The 18418-nt window shown below is 34.7% G+C and overlaps 1 protein-coding gene across 1 annotated transcript in view; it reads left to right on the top strand.

The window, feature by feature from the left end:
* Positions 1 to 18418, top strand: part of LRP1B (LDL receptor related protein 1B) — a gene marked incomplete at both ends in the record, with an annotated part of 1860945 nt that overhangs the window by 1668399 nt on the left and 174128 nt on the right. The window lies entirely within an intron of this gene.

The raw sequence follows: 18418 nt of genomic DNA, 5'->3' as shown, positions 1-18418 counted from the left end.
CCCCTGCATTGGCAGGTGGATTATTAACCACTGCGCCACCACGGAAGGCCTTACTTGTTTTTTTTTTTTTTTTTAAAGTAGATTTAGAGCAGTGTTGTCAGTTTCTTTGACTATCTATTCCAGTGTCTCATAACTATTTCCCTGACGCTGCTGTTTTAAGCCAAGTTTCTCAGTAGAAAGCTCACCATCATGTACATGAAAGTGCATGCTTAATAATAATAGCTGTTATTTATTCGAGCAATCATTATGTCCCAGATCATCTTCTAAGCACTTAATATGTATTAACCCATGTAATTTTTAATAACCCTATTAGTAGCTGCAGTTTACAAATGGAGAAATAAAGCATATCGTTTAAGAAACTTTCCTAACTTGCAGACTGTATGCACATACACTTCATATAAAGAATCCTCCCTGCACTTGAGAAATACTCTTAACATCCTTATGTTCCCTCTCAATTTTCTCTTCTCAAAGCAAGATTATCCCAGTTCCACTCTTTCATTTAGGAAATATCACTTGAAGATATGCTGTGTTTATATGTTAAGGAGGAATACATAATGCCTAATTTGTTCCTGTAAAGGGCTTACAATCTGTTCAGAGAAATAGGACCCGTAAGCTGATCATGGATAAAGACGTGGCACATCCTGTACTAGTCCATGACTAGGCTTCAGTGACTGTGGTTGCAGAGGTCAAGGTAGACTCTGTGGGAGGTAGGGCTCCATATGGAGGATGGGTAGGCTCTGGGGAGGCCAGTGATGAGCACACCTTCCTCCACAACACAGCTCCCAATCCAGTTTCAGCAAGAAAGATTAGAAAGTTATTCCTCCATAGCTACTTCTCAGATATGACCAGATACTAATGATTGAGTTGCTACAAAATAGTGCCATTTTCTCGTAGTCGATTTCTTTCTGTCTCCTGGTTTTGTGTTTGTCTTGTTCATCATGCTTTCTAGATCCTCACACGACGCTCACTACTTGAAGGCACCCTGTAAATGTCAGTTAGGAAGCCTGAAACTTTTGTTGCTTCATCAGTAGGCAGGATAAGCTCCTGCTGTCCAGTGCTGCGGAGCTGCCGATATCAATATTTCTTAAAATTATTATTGGGAACATGTAATTTAAAAGCCTGGTATTGCCAAGAGATATTACCAATGGATATTGGTATTACCAACAGGGAATTTGAAAATTATGCACAAGGCTGCATTTCAAGGGGCTCTCATATCAGCACCCTTGTTCTTTGCAGAGGAAAGCACCAGGACTTTTAAAATCTCTGGATACAATCAGTTCATCCTACGACATACCTTGGGCCCAGATTATATTACTTGTTTCCTTTTTAATATTTTACTTGTAGAACTAAGCTTGATTTTTGTATCTTTATAACATTCATTTATTTTAAAAATTAATAAACATCTACTGAAAATGTTAAGTAAGCCATTATATATACTCAGGGAATTCAAAGTCTAATAATAAGGATAGTTTTGAAAGCTCATCATGCTAGGCATTGTGCTAGATTTTTTGTGTGAATTATGTGTGGATTATATCATTTAATCCTCACAACAATCCTACGAGAGAGGATGTTATGTGAGAGAGTATACCTATCATTATTCCTATTTTATAAGTAAGGATATAAGGCTCAGAGAGTGTAAGTAATTTTCCCAGGATTACCCAGGTAGAAAATGAGTAAGCAGAATTTGGTTCCACAGGAGATGTCTTCAGCCCCATGCACTTAACCATTACTCAGTAGAGCTTCCTTGACCTGGCTTAAATTTGCAGTAAGGCAAGGAATTAAGATGCAGATACAAATGATCCTAGACAAATAGGAATGGATAAATGTCATCAGAAAAAAATGCATACTTAAATAGAATTTTTTTTAATAACATTGTCACTAATAGTGGGCGTAGGAGTGACAATAAAGGGATGCCTTGTCTATAGTCAATTTGAAAGCAAAACAATGTCATTAAATTCTAGCTTGACACAATTCTAGTTTGACACTAGCCTAACAAAATCCAATTCTCTCTTTGTTAAAAAGGGAGATTAGTGAGTGTTGAGCAAAGCCCTATTTTCCCATGACCAAACTTTTCATAATGAAGCAACTAGAAAAAATGAAAGAGAACTGAACAGGGGATAACCTTCTCAGCAGCCAGTCAATACTATGTAACACCCTGCTTATTCACTGTTAGAGCCATCTGGTACGTGATCCACAGCTTGCCAGGTCACACGTTTGAAAATGTTGTCCTCCACTTGATTAACAGAATGAATGAACATGTATATAGATTTATTTTTTAGATCATGCATTTTCTCCTTCCTGAAGCTTTTATAAATACATGAAATTGCTGTAGGTACGTACAAAGAGTATTTTCAGGAAATGGTGACATTCCTCAGAGTCTAACTCTATGCATAATGCAAGTCATTTAAGGAACTGCAACAGTGCTTTTAAAAATGGTATCTTCATTATATTCTTATTCAAAAGTCTCTACCAATCTAAATGAAGCGTAAGTAATACAGAGGATCTATTAATAGATAAAATGAATTCTAGAATTATTGTTATCAATGGTTATTAATTTTGGATGACTAAACTATTATTAAAATAGATTAAAATACAAGTGAGTACTGAGAAGAGAATATTTGCTCATGCTAGTATTACTCTTAGTATACTTGTGAAAACTTTCACCATGCAGAAGTGAAGGTTATTGACACTGTGCTTTGTTCCAATTTTTTGAAAACTTTAATATAAGAAAGCATTTTTTTCTTATTTTATGAAATTTGGTAATTAATCACTGGGCATGAATTATCTAGATTCTTTTCTGGAAAAAAGTCTTGGCACTGCATGCTGTATTTTTTGGCACTGAAACAAATGCAAGAAATGAACATGCTAAAATCTCTAGTTTGGAACAGTTAAGACAAAAGTAAATTGACTAAAGGTATGACTCTTTTTCAAACACTATCAGGTGTGGGGTAATGGGATGGCAGTACCAGTCTTAAATCCCAGAGCTTTCTTTGCGCTATTTGGTTTTCACAGCTGGAATTTACTACTTCTTTATAGTACAAAATTATTCATCCACCCAGTTTCATTTTTTTGGCTCAATGCTGTGACTTAGTAATTTTCAGCATCTTACTGACAGATGGAAAGTGTTCACTAACCATGCTGCTGAATTAACATGGAATGCATTTCTAAACCACAATAAAGGATGGAGCTGAAAGCGTCAAGTCCATGCGGTTTCATCTAGAGTGCGTATATTGTTATGATGTTCATAGAATCTTCAAAGGAAAAGGATCATTAGAGGTCCTCTGGTTTTCACCTACTTTACTAGGGCCACATGTATCATTCCTAATCACACAAACAAACAACAAAAAGACCTCTTTGTCTAGGTAATATGCTAGAATCACACTATAAATTAAGCCTATTTTTTTTCCTTTTAAAATATTTCCAGTGGAAATATTGAATAACCAAACGTTATGCTTTGGGTTAAAGTCCTTTGTTTAAGGATTCAAGTTTTTTTACATCCTTCTTCAGGCCAAAATAATTTCATTTTCTTTAATCTCTCTGCATGTGTTCTATTTTCCATTCTATTCATCAGCTGTATATCTCTCTCCTGAAACCTTCCCAGGTTCTATGCTTTGGGTAAGATCTATGGAACAGTATGCAGCATTTTTAATTATATATGTGCTGAGTATCTCCTGTTCTCCATTGCTGTATGCCCACTCTTGTATTCTAATACTGCTTCTATGTTATTGCATTTTTAAAGGTTCTAATGAAGTCTACTGTCTCCCTTGCCAAATTATAAATTCCAGGAGGGCTTGATCTATGTATCTTTCTAATCCCTAATATATCCAGTACCTAGTACAGAATCTGGCACAGATAAACATTTGAGGAACGAGTGAAGGAAGGAAATTTTAAAAATACAGATTTTATTTGGTTCAACTGAATATAATACCTTTCTCCCCTAAACCTGAACTTTGGGAATCTAGTTTTCTTTCTTTGAGTTTATATGTATTTTATTTCATATTTGTGAAGAACTGCTTTTCCTCCTGATCAATTCAATAGTTGGGGCTTGATTAGTGTACAAAGTTGGCTAAAATTATAAGGGAATTTCAATATAGAGAATCACTGACATGTTCTGTCAAACTTGTACAGTGAGATGTGCCTCCTCTCTGTAGGAAGAAAGTTTGCTATGGCAGTACAATCAGGCAGCTTTCTGAAAAGAGCCTAAAACTCTGGTGTTACTAGCAACAGAGCTCCATTCTTGATTTCAAAATTCGTTAAGTGGATAGATTCTTCAGGTCTCTACTATTTCCTCATTTGTAAACAGTTATAATACTTTTGTCCTTAGAAAGCTGATGAGAGGGTTAAAAGAAATAAAGGTATATGAGTACCTAGTAGATGTATAAGTACATAATAGACCCACAGAAAATATTTTTTGTCCCTTTTTTCAGAACTTTTTGCTACATATTTAGTATTGACACAGGCTAAAACAATTACACATTCTGTAATGGAGACAGAAGGGAACAAATAAAATTTAAATAAATACTATGAAATTTTTTGACAATAAAATGGCTCTGTGAAATCTTGCTTTTTTTGTCAGAAGAGGAAAAAATAAAACGTAGAGTTAATATCAGAGAGTTGGTGACTTAAGAGAACAATGCCTAGTGTATTAATAAATGTTAAAGAGAATATGACTAGTATGAATCTTCAGGTACATATTATATGGTATCCAGGAAATCTTAGATTCACAATTCTGTATATTCACTACACGTCCCTGTGAGTCCTGTTTAACAGCTTTATTGAAGTATAATTGGCATACAATAAACTGCATATATTTAAAATGGACAGTTTGATAAGGTTTAACAGGTTAAACAGGTGATTAAATCCTCACCACAATCAAGATAATGAACATGTTTATCACCCCTAGAAATTTGTTTCCCTTTGCAATACCTCTCCCTCACCCCACTTCCTGCCTTGCCTCTATTACCTGCTTTCAGCCCCTGTAGATTAGTGTACATTTGCATAAAACTGGAGTCATACAGTATGTATTAACTTTGTCTGGCTTATTTCACTCAGCTTAATTATTTTGAGATTATCCATGTTGATGGTTGTATTGAATGTTCATTCCTTTATATTGCTGTGAAGAATTCTATTGTATGGATAAATATAATATTTTTTATCTGTTTACCCATTTATGATCATTTGGGTCAGTTCAAGGGTTTTTTTTAATTGAAGTATAGTTGATGTACAATATTATATAAATTACAGGTATGCAATATAGTGATTCACAATTTTAAAGGTTATATTCTATTTATAGTTATTATAAAATATTTGCTATATTCCCCATGTTGTACAATACATTCTTGTAGCTTATTTTATATCTATCTAATAGTTTGTACCTCTTAATCCCCTGATTCAAGTTTTAGACTATTGCAAATCAAGTTGCTATGAACATTCTTGTATTAGTCTTGGTATGGATACATGCTTTCTTTTCTAGTTCACATGATAAGCGTATGCTTAACTTTTTAAGAAACGTTTTAAGAAAGTATCAAACTCTTTTCCAAAGTGGTTGTGCTATTTTACCATTCCCACTGGCAGTATTGGAGAATTCCAGGTTCCTCTACATCCTTGCCAATACTTGATACTTTTAAATTTTAGTCATTCTAATAGATTTGTAATGGTATCTCATTGTGGTTTTAATTTGCATTTCATTAATGATTAATGATATTGAACATCATTTCACATGCATATTTGCTGTCTGTATATCTTCCTTGGTGAAGTATGTATTCAAATAATTTTCTCATGTTTTTATTGGATTGTTTGTTTTTATATTATTGAATTCTGCAAATTCTTATATATTCTGAATCCAAGTTATTTTTTGGATAAATGTTTTGCAAATATATTTTCGTAGTCTATGCCTTGTCCTTTCATTCTCTTATTCTCCTTACTCTAGGTTCAATTTGCTCTTCTTGTTCTAGTTTATTATTGTGTAAGCTGAGGTCACTGATTTGAAACCTTTCTTCTCTTATAATATAGGTGTTTCATTTTTTAATGTGCACCTAAATACTGCTTTAGCACCATCCCACACATTTTTATATGTTGTATTTTTATTCATTTCTAACTTGTACATTTTAACTTCACTTTTTATTTCTTCTTCAACCTATGGGTTATTTAGAAATGTGTTATTTAGTGTCCAAGTAACTGGGGATATTCTAGATATTTTGGTTTATAATTTAATTCCATTGGTGGCTGGAATACGTACTTTTCATAATTTGAATTTCTTCTTTACTTAACTTGAATTCTTTAAAATTTATTGATACATCTTTTATTGTTCATGATTTAGTCTATTTTGATAAAGATTTCACGTTCCTTTGAAAAGAAAGGATATTTTGCTGTTGTTGGGTGCTCTATACATATCCTTAGATCAAGTTGGTTGATAGTGCTGTTTAGGTCTTCTATATCCTTACTAATTTTTTGTGTACTTATTCTATCATTTACTGTGAGAGGGGTAATGAAATTTCTGACTGTGAATTTTTCTTTGCAGTTCTACCAGTTTTTTGTTTTGTTTTGTTTTGTTTTGTTTTTTGTGGTACGCGGGCCCCTCACTGTTGTGGCCTCCCCCTGACGCGGACCACAGGCTCCAGACGCGCAGGCTCACCGGCCATGGCCCACGGGCCCAGCCGCTCCGCAGCATGAGGGATCCTCCCGGACCGGGGCACGAACCCATGTCCCCTGCATCGGCAGGCGGACTCCCAACCACTGCGCCACCAGGGAAGCCCTCTACCAGTTTTTGCTTCATATATTTTGAAACGTTGTTATCAGTGCCTTTTAGAATTGTTATGTTTCATTTGTAATTAGGAAATAAACTTCTTTATCCCTAGTAAAATTCTTTGCTATGAAATCTACTTTGATATTATTATAGGCTCTCTTGGTTTCTTTTGTTTATTATTAGCATGGTATATCTTTCTCTATTCTTTTACTTCTAACATATTTGTGACTTTATATTTAAAGTGTATTTCCTAGAGTTAGCACAGAATTGGGAATTTTTTTCCAAGTTGATAATCTCTACCTTTTAATTGGAGTTTTTAGACCATTTACGTTTTAGGTGACTGTGAATATGTCTGTTTGAGTCTATCATCTTTCTTAAAATATGATTTGTTACGTGAAATCAGAGCAGTGTTTTTGTTTTCTAGGACTAACTCTTTTCTACTGAGCTGACACCATTCTATTCTGAATATTCTACCCAGTGTCCTGTACATTATAAGATTGTCCAGTTTTACTAGTGGGAACAGGCACCATTCCAGGTCCTGTGTGAGCTGCAGATACTCTCCTTATAATCTTTGCAGATGGTTCTTTTGCTAACAGCTGGTAGTTTCCTTATATGTGCATACTGCATCATCTTCTGCTGTATACTCAAGGAAGACCCTCTGTAAATCTCCAGGGTTCACATTCTGTGCAGCATTTTCGTCTCCATGGCTGTCCTGAGTACTTGCATGATCTTGGACTCTCAGTTCAGTCTTGTCAACTCATGGAGTCCACTGAATTTTCCCTATGTTTCCCTTTCTCATCTTGCACCTGGAAATTCTCTCTAGACAATAAGACCCCAGATTGTTAGGGCTTACCTCATTTGTTTCTTTTCTCTCAGAGATCATTGTACTTTATTGCCTGATGCTTAATGTCTTGATAACCACTGTTTCATATATCTTATCTCTTTTTTTTTTTTTTTTGGTTGTTTCAGGTAGAGGGTAAATCTGGTGCCTCTTACTTTAACCAAAAATCTTTTTTTTTTAATATAAGCACAACTTCTTTGATAAACTTTCAGTGCTTTGTTTGCCCTCCTCTGACATTTCTAAATTAATGTCCTAGCCACTAAGTCATAATCTGTTTTTTTGATCAGATTTTATTTCTCCAGGTCTCTACCACCATGTTAATGCTTAGTTAGTACTACCACATATCTGAAGAAGTTGGCATAAGTAATGATTTTGGAATAACACAGAGACACTGAATATAGTTCTAAACAGGGACAGAATTCTTACCATACTGTTACTTTATTCTAATAGAACTTTAAGAATATATTGCCTTTTTTGGTCTACAAGGAGTGCACTTTTTTTTTTTATCAAGTGTAAGTACTTGGAGAGCAGATATTGTAAGTTCTTATATAATAATTTTTATTGGAGTTTTAGATAGATAAATAGATAGGCAGTTTTTAAAGGGATTTTTGGAAATAGAAGAAATGTAGAGATGAGGAGCTGACTACAGTACTCATTGTATATTCCCTAGGGTGATAACTTTTCTAGGAATATGCCAATCATGACTCTGTACTCAGGCTAAATTATAAAGCTTGTAAGTAAGGCTACATCATCAGTGACTGAGCATTTTCTCCTTCTTTCACATTACTTTTGAGGATGGTCACCCTATAACCTGTCTTCTTGCCCTATATTTAGCACCCAGAAATGTCTCCTTGAGTAGCAATGATGTGAAATACCTTTGAGTTGTTAAGCACGTCTGTATTTTATATGTTTTTGGTCCATAGGCAAGGTCAGGTGAGATGAGTTATTTTAAAATCTGAACATTTTTCTATGTGAGGAAGATACTGAGAGTGGTGGTTCTTTACACAAAAGGAGACAAATTCAGCCCTGGTGCAAATGTGTCTCACTGGAGCCCATGCGCTATTCAGGGCCAATGAATCAGTGTCTATGGTGAAAGGCCACCAGCCAAACATGAATTTGCACCTATTATAACTGGACCAAGGCCCACTACAGTAATTTATATTCTCAGTGCAGCTTCTGCCTCCATCCCTTAAAGACTAGAGAAGAGTTTAGTGAAAGACAGGAGAGTCACGAGTGGGTGGGAGCCAGAATCTGGGGAAATGTGGGCAAAGGCAGAATCTCAGATTCTCTACTGGGCCTAGGTCAGGCCTCAAGAAAGAAGACAGAGAGCTGTGGTGAGAAATGGAAGCATCCCCATTGTGTTCTTTGGTGAGAACTCATTCCTTCTCCATACAGGCATTGCTTCACCGAGGGCACATTTTTATTAGACATGTCACTGCTACATGCAGTTGACATTCTGAAAATGCTGATTATTTATGTTATTTAAACTGATCAAATCTGAATGATAAGGTTAATATTATTTTCTTCTATTTCACTTTTATTATGTTAGGCCCTGGGCCAGGAATTGAGTTGTGCAAGTAAAAGAAGAAGCTGAAACTAAATCTATATGATTTAACTGTCTTTAGGGATAAAAGCAATATATTCCAAACCTTGAATACAGAAGTGATGTTGATTTCTACAGTTAATATAAAAGAAAGATGGTCATTGGAGAATACTTCAGGAAAAGTATTAGCTATCTTTTTAAAGGATTTCAAAAACTAACAAGATTTTAAATCCTATTAGATATGGGTTTCTTTTTTTATTAATAAATAGGCAACAGCATTGCAAACTTTCTGAAAAGGATCAACTTAATTATGTGCTAAGATCTCCTGCTGAGGTGGAGATAATATTTTGTTTAATGTAGAACAAATAGTTCTACAAATGACACCATGATGAGCATGGTCCCTAGTATGTGAATATCTGCCAATTGAATACAAATAGTTTTAAGAAATGTCATTTTCCTTCAAAACTATTTCTTAATGGTATATGCAATTTAATTTTAAAATGGCAAGTTTTCTTATTTAGAGGCTTTTAGGATAAAAATCAGTGGCTTTGGCTCTGTAGCCACATGTCACGGAAAGGTAAGATTATTCAACTAATCCCTTCCTAAGTAAGTGCTGCATTTTAGCAGGAAACAATAGAGGTTCACAGTGACAGATTTCCTATTGGAAACCTCAGTTCAGATCTGTCTCGGGATTTTCTCTAAAGCAAACATTCTTAAACACTGGCAGAGAAGGGAAAACCAATGTTACTATATCTGGAGTATATAAGGAACTTAAGACAAAAGATAAAGGATTAAGATGGCTTTACTTTTTTCTTCAGCTTTGGAATGCAGTCTTGGAGATGTCAACCCAATATTTTAGGTGCAATGTGATAGAATTCTGTTTGTGTGTGTAAGTGTATTACATTTCTCTTTCTTTAAAGCTAAAATAATGCAACCAATCTACCATTATTGTACTGCCTGCCAATAACACCTTTAGGGCTTCTTTTAAAACTCATTTTTATTACAGTATTTTTCAGTTTATAAGGTATATTTTTTAAAATTCACAGTTCCTAATATTCTGTTAAATGTTTGTACTCCGTTAAAATGTAAGATAACATATTTTCAAGACTAAATATTCTGCCATCGCTCTATAGCATAAGCAGGCTTCATAAATGCTTTTGAAAATCACCTAGTTAATTAAAGTTACAGAACCTAAAATGAAGAGAAATCCTCAGAATACTCATATGAATACATATGTAGTTATCACACTAGTAGTATGATAGAATGTAAAGATCAGTAAATAATTTGGCCTCATGATTTACTGACCACATAATAATATTAAGTGTATGAACGTCCATATGCTTCAGTTTTCTTGTGTAAAATGAGCAATATCTATCATAAACTTATTTAAGAGGATTAAGTAAGACCACATTCTCAAAATGATTTATACCATATCTGACACCTAATAGGTCTGTTTAAGTTAAACTTTCTCTCCTCCTGAAAGCAAATATTTTTTCTGACACTGAGTCAATGGAACATTTATGCTAACTTAGAAATATGAAGAGGAATATGCTGTTTTCATCTAGTATATTTAGATTAGATTTGATATATTTACCTCCATTTGGATATATATTTTCCATAATATTTCTTAATTATTTACATATATATTTTTATTTTCATTTTTTTCAGATGAGTAAAGGCCCATTTAGGAGTGTCCAAAGTGAGGGTTCTATATAAAGCTATTTTAAGTCAAACATTTTGAACTGACTCAGAAGTTGACTATAACCAATGTAATTAGACTTGTAAAGTGGAGAAATCATTGATAAACTTTGAGAATTAATTTTTCTTTAATGGATTTTGTGAAGGATTTATAGTGAAAATCATTCCTGGAGAAGACAGGATCAACCCTTTTGAGAAATGTAATGATGCATTTGTCTCTTTTGGGGTCCATCGTTTTCCTTTTATTTTGTAATCAGATCTTGGTGTTTAGTGGAGGGCCCATATTGAAGGATGGTCTTTGCTAAAGATTTGGGCTAAAAGAGGATGAGGGTTTGGCTATTGAGGATAATCAAAGGTAACCAAAAACTAGCAACAGAGATTTGCGAGATTCTGATACTTAAGTTTTCCTAAATTTATTCTATTGTACCCCCAGGCTCTTTACCTATATTCAGATTTGTTTATTTATCATTTGAATTTTGAACAGATGGTCTTGATTGACTTGTGGAATTCGTTTCTGGCCATTGTCAGAAAAGATAGAAAAGTAGAAACTGGGGGAACAGGAAGAGAGGACAAGATAATTAAATTTAACTGAGGCCCTAAGATGTGTCCATCACTTTCTTGTAATCCTTAGAGAAACCTTCAAATTAGGTGGAATTGATATTATTATGCTGGTTGTTATTTATTCTTCCCATTTAACAGATGAGAAAACAGAGAGTCAGAAAGGTAAAGTCAGACCAGTGAATTGGACACAAGTCTGACTGGCCCAGGGAAAATCAGATTTCCACACAATTATTCCAACTTTTAGGGTCAGAGATCCTGTGCCTAATCAAAATTTTGTCATTAACTACGAGCGTGACTTGAGGAAGTCACATAAGTTCTCTGAGGCTGTTTCTACACCTTAAATGTAGAGGCTTAAGTGAGATTATTTATAAGACTTCTTTTCCCCCAGACAGGAACTTCATCCTCTGCAAATACCAAGAATCTGACTATAGTCCACATAATAATACCAATGGAGTATAATTATATTTTTCAGAATTTACCATCTAAATTGCTTATGTTTTCTTAATGATCAGTTTCCATCCAAGTTAGTTTCAACGCCTAAAAGGAGAGAAATTATATAACACAAAGAATTCATTTGTAATTAAGAAAGGTATCAGTTTACTGTTAACTGAAACTGTTTTAAAAGTTTCTATTAAAATAATGAATTCAATAAAATCTTTTCTCATATATATATATAGAAATCTTGTAGACATTTGATTTCTTTATTAAATCGTTTTCATCAAGATACAAGAAAGTTTGCTCACATCTCTTTAGTGGAACAAAATTTGGCTCATTATTGCTGAATTATCCATTCTATTCATTAGCATTGGAAAAGAAGAAAATCTTAGTTTTCTGTGTATCCGTTTTACCCTCAACAGATTTAACTGTTCTCCAAAACACATTTATGTAGTAATTGATAAATTTCATTAATTCATAGACCTACAAAGCTCAATTTTCTTCATAAATCTATTAAACATTCTTTAGTTTGAATAGAGTAAGACAATTTTTTCTTTACTTTTTCCAGGAAATTTAATTCCAGTTTTTCACTCCTCTGTCTTTCTTCTTCACTATTCGTGTCCTTCCTCCCATCTCTTCATTTTTGTTTGTTCCTCTTAGCTTCTCTTTACAGCTTATTCCTTCTATTTTTTCTCCCCAATTCCAGTAATATCTCACTCAGTAAAAGTAGTAGTAACTGTGGGTATTTTTTCCCTACCTCAAATATGTTACCTGAATGATTGAAATTTGAATCTCTTCTACCTTCATTTGGAACCATATACATATTCCTTTTACCAAAAGGAAATTTTTCATCCAGTATTGGTGAAAAAAAGCACAGAATTACAGTGATTATGCATCTGTCACCTCTCCTGTTTTGGTGTCAATTTTGATGACTTTTTTCCTACCCATTGTCCAGTTGAATGATTATATCACATCACTGTGCTCTTAATGTGCAATAATAAAGAATAATTACTAAAGTCCAAATTCTTTTCAAAAACCAGAACCTCGATCTGTGTAATGACCTTTCATGGTCAGCAGACCAATTTGAGAAGATATCTAAGTCTTTCTTGACCCTTACCTTAGCAACTCGTCATCCATTTTTATGCGAGATGTCTTAACAAAATATAATAGAATTTTACATAAAACTTATTATTGTATCTATATAGTAATGATAATGGGATTATTATTTTAAAAGGATTCTCAGAATAATTCCTCTCAGGTCTCAGCAAAAAGAAAAAAAATGTTTTGTTTGGTGCTGAAAGGGCTATTATATTTCATCTCCTTTACATCATATACCTTGTTATTTCCTTTTGTACCTATTAAAGTTCATTCTCTATCAAACCCTCACTCCAGATTGTGGAGAATGCTTGCCTTATAACCATGTCTTTTCACATTTTAGCTATGTCTCCTAGATTTGTGCCATCTGAAAGTTTGACGACAACACATTTCGTATGTTTATGTAATTTCTTAATAAAATGTTTAATAAAGTTGTGTGAAGGGTGGGTATGCTGGCATACCATCAGGATAGTCCCTTCAGTTTGTCATCAAATATTATTCTTTGGGTCTAGTTTTTCAGCAGCTTAGAATTAACCTTGAAGGTATTATTCAAAGTAAATTTATTTATCATCTCTTCAAAGACATAATTGACTTTTGCTTTCAAGATACAGAATGCCTACGATGTTATATTGGTACCTCATAGTTAGTATGGTTCAATTTGTTGTCTCATCCATTGTCCTCCATAACATTTGGTTTTCTATTTTTCCTGAGCACTTTTTTCCCCAGATTTCTTCTTAAGGCAGTCTAGATTAACTTGTAAGTCTTACTTTCAGCATATTCTTTGTAAACTTTGTGATATACACAAGTTCATTGAGAAGGATCCATCTTTGAGCTCTTTTTGGCTTACTTTTCTTTTGTTAAATTTCTTATACAAGAGAAACATGGCAGTGCCCTGGAAAAAAATTTTCAGGTTGTGGACCTGGAACATCTAGCTGTTATTACAAGAATCCTGTGAGCCACAGTAACAACTTAAGTATAGAATAATTGTTTAAAACTACAAGTACTGTCAATAGGATGTCTTCAATTCGTGTGTGTGTGTGTGTGTGTGTGTGTGTGTGTATAAGCGTGTGTTTGTATGTGCATTTTACTCTTAAAAATACTTGGAAAAAACTGCCCTAAAGCAATGATTCCTGATGTATAGCAAGCCTATAACATGTAAACAAGGGCTGATTTTACATAGTACACAGAGTAATTATGTATTTTAAATAAGGATTTTAAATATATACCCCAGCATATCAGATCATGATATCAAGAATCTTGTGGTTCATGGTGAAGTTAAATATTAACAAGTTAAGCAATTTAAAGAAAAATATTAAGTAAATACCGGTAGAATGATACTGGAAAATAGCAAATTTGTGAAGGTGGTACGTGAATGGCTGCATTGGAAAGCATAGCTCTAATGAGTCAAATCAAGCACATAGTCAGTGGGTTCCTCTCACCTCCCCTTTGCTTAGTAGTTGTTCCCATTCAGAGGTTTTAATTTGGTCCTATAACAATAGTTGGAGTTAATCTCCACTGTGGATAATAATTTGATTAATTTGATGATATATTCCATATATCATGGGATGTATGTTTTAAAGTACCAATTCTTTTCTTTCTTAGACTTAATAGAGTATAATATGAAGAACAATTCTGATTCTTCATTGTTTATAATGACACATTAGAACTTAAAGGAATATTTGAGTGAGCTAAATTAATGCAGATTTAATGATGATTTATATTTTCCATTGAGATACTTTGCTTTCTGCATGTGTCTAGTGACTGTATTAAAATGTAAATTTTATTGGCACCTTTATTTAAATTCTCATATTAAATTCAGTCCAAGCACTGTTTTTTTTGCCTTTTTTTCATAGCCTGCTGTCTCTCTGATAAATATGATTCTAGAGCAGATGCAGTATTAATATAGGAGACAAGCAGGCTTATTTAAAGGTGAATAAAGCCATCTAACAGGGAAGTGCACTATTAAGGTTTTTAAAGACATTTGGGAGTAAAGCCAAGCAAACAATCATGTACTGTAAGCAGAATCTTTAAAAAAAAAAATCAATACCTTGCTGACTAGGCAGTCAATGAGGAATGATACAATAAAGGCTGATGTGATCATGTATTGATATGTAGCATCTGGTTGAACTGTAAGTCAAGTAAGGGGCATATTCTGTCCTGAGAGAGAAACAAAGAAAGAAAGAGACCCCCATAATTTTTTTTAATGAGCTAACTTGTTTTCCTCAAATTATAATGTATGCCAGATTATGAAAAAATGTACACAGTTCAGGAATAACAAATCTTGTCACTGACGGCTTCAAAATTTTGTCCATATTTATCTCTGAGTGTAAATTACACTTATTAAATGTATTTTTTTTTTTCCCTCTGATGCAGACCTGTTGCAGCTTCGGGGCTTTATAGTAAAGGCAACTGTGTTTTTCTTGAATTAACTGTGGCACAACTTTTGACATGTTTACAATTTTAGTCATCTTTTAGAATCCATAATACTTGAGATCTTGATGTAAAGTGGCAAAAGAAGGAAGCAATGGAGAACGTTGTTTGGAGGGATTATTTGTGTTCCAGTTTCAGAATGGTTTATAGTGTAGATATTGGATGAGGTGATATGGATTCAAGTCCTGGTCTCACAGTTTAAGATCTGTGGGATTTGACAAGTAATTTATTGTAACGTGAGCTTTAGCATTCTCAACTGTTTAATATACTTTCCTTGTTGAGTTGCTAGGAGGATCACATGAATCAGGCTTAGTCTTGAACTTAGTACAGAGAAAACACTCAATAAATATTAGCTGCTATTATTGTTTTCAAACTGAAACATGAAATTCAAGCTGGAATCTGAAAATACTAATATTAGTTTAAAAACTGCTCATAACAATATTTACTTAAGAATCTCTTTGGATAACCAAATTTTACTGTACCATCTACAATGAAATAAAAAATGCCAGTGCTGTAAAAAATAAAATGCAATTCTGGTTGAAATGATAGACCTGTTTGGTACTTGTTTTAGGTAAATCTAGTCAGTAAATCAAACTATTGACCTCTAGTCAATAAATCTTGTCCCTAGATTCATTTCATTTTGTATAAGATTCTCAGTATTCTCTCAAAGATGAATTCGGCTTGTTTTTACCTATTGTATACTTTATCAGTGTATGTCACCATGCTAGCTTTGTAAATATAAACACAAAGCTGAGACTGAGAACAAGGTAATTATCCAGAATATATACAGGCCAAAGAATCCACCATGGCAGTCCACGATCTGGGTTTCTGTATTGTTGTAATCATTTAGCAGTCTTTCAAATCTCCATTTTTATTTTGGCATAAATCTAAACAAGTACCTGAAATTCATTTGTCAAAAAAGGAAGAGGCCGAATATATATGCTCTCTTCCAAGGAGGACAAATAACAAGAGAAGTTCTGTTCAAAGCCTTGCTTGATGTGTGTGCCCCTCTGCACAAATGGACCATCTTCCTTACCTCTCCCATGGCTCTTGCTGAAGGTGACCTGTTTCCTCTCCTTTAGCCACCTTTGTCTCTCTGCTGTTTCTTGGACACTCCAGGCCTGCTTATTATTTCAAGGTCCTATTTCTTCCTGGGATGCACTTTCTCCCAGATGGCAGCATGTCTCAATCCTTTTCTCTTTGCCAATTTCCAAGGTCACTTTCTTAATATAGAGTTTTCAGACTATCCTGTTTGAAATTCCCTCTCCACACAACATTCCCTATCCTCTTCTTTATTTCTCATTATAGCACTCCTTACTCCCCATAAACTTTTTTTTTTATTTCTAGTCCCTCAAATCAGCACTTGGCCATTAGCATATAAACCAATGAGGGTAGGGATTTATATCTGTTTCATTCACTGGTATAAACCCTATGAACTCAGAACAGTGCCGAGTACATGATAGGCATTGATTCATGTTTGTTGACTAAATGACTACATACATCCTTTCTTAAGTTGGGTTTTCCTAGAATTAGAACTTGCATTCACAAGAATTTGAGTATAAGTGGTTTATTGGGGAGATGATTCCAGAAATCAGTAATGGGCGGGCAGTTAACCAAGGAAGGGAAGGAGGAATAGAAGGTACATTATTGAGCAAGTTACTGCAGGAATGAGATCTATTCTACCTGGAAATTCTGTGAGATAATATAGAATACTCAGTTACCCTAAACAGAGGACAGAGCTGAGATATTTATTCACCAACTCCTGTCAGTCATTGGTTTAACACTGCTCCAAGGAAGGGAAGGGCATTAGTGCCTAAAAAGCACCTCCGGATTGAGGCCAAGCAGTGAGTCACATGTACTTGTAGTTAGAAGTCATTGGCTTAGCATAGACAGGCATGACGGATACCAAGGACTGTAGTTGGGGCACTGACACCATACATTTCAAGTCCATGTACCAGAACAAGACTTCATTGCTTTGTGGTTCAAGAATCTAAGGATATTCCTCCACTTGAGGGACCCTGAATAGCTCAATGTGTTGTTTCTCTTCTACTCCCACCATAGATTTACAACCAAACCTTTGTATTCAGCTGATATCAGATGTAAATACACATTAAATTCATTTTAAAGGAAAAAAAATTGACAAAAGGGAATCTTGAAGACTGTATAAGTATGTAAGGGGCAAGAGGATATCCTACTATATATCCACATAATTAGAGTCTAAGATTGAAAAGTGTTGGTCACTATCATCTAGCACAACTATTTCCACTTCCTCTTTTTATCCTTTTTCAGTAATTTCCTTACAGCCTGTCAGTTGGGTCCTTAAAGTAGAGTCTATGTTTTATCGTGACTTTCCATAATCTGCTCTGTTGAAATGATTTTACGTATGAAAATAAGGCATGATATGACAATAGAGACTTGAAGTAGCTTAGCAGAAAGTGCAATTGGCCACCAGACAATGGTATTGCTAAAACATGCTTTTCCTTCATATACCCCTTCCTCCAGATAAAAAGCAGTGTTTCTCCTAAGCATTGTAAACCATCTAAACTATGGATTCTCTAAGGTATTCAGGGTATTGAGGAGAAGATAAACGAAAACTGTGTTCTAGTTGCATACTAAATATTTCTATCTATGATGGCAAACAAAGAAAGGGAAAATTAAATGCTTTACATGGGTTTGAATAATGTTTTAAATGATTAAGTGTAAAAGAGGTGTAAGACGAGGAGCTTCAAGATGGCAGAAGACTAAGATGCAGAGATCACCTTCCTCCCCACAAATACATCAGAAATACATCTACATGTGGAACAACTCCTACAGAACACCTACTGAACGCTGGCAGAAGACCTCAGACTTCCCAAAAGGCAAGAAACTCCCCACGTACCTGGGTAGGGCAAAATAAAAAAGAATAAACAGAGACAGAAAAATAGGGACGGGACCTGCACCAGTGGGAGGGAGCCATGAAGGAGGAAAGGTTTCCACACACTAGAAGCCCCTTCGCGGGCAGAGACTGCGGGTGGTGGAGGGGGGGAGCTTCGGAGCCGCGGAGGAGAGCGCAGCAACAGGGGTGCGGAGG

Source organism: Hyperoodon ampullatus (genome assembly GCF_949752795.1).
Source record: "Hyperoodon ampullatus genome assembly, chromosome: 8".
NCBI classification, from domain to species: Eukaryota; Metazoa; Chordata; class Mammalia; order Artiodactyla; family Ziphiidae; genus Hyperoodon; species Hyperoodon ampullatus.
The sequence above is the reverse complement of the archived record's forward strand: the minus strand, read 5'-3'. Positions and strand labels throughout refer to the sequence as shown.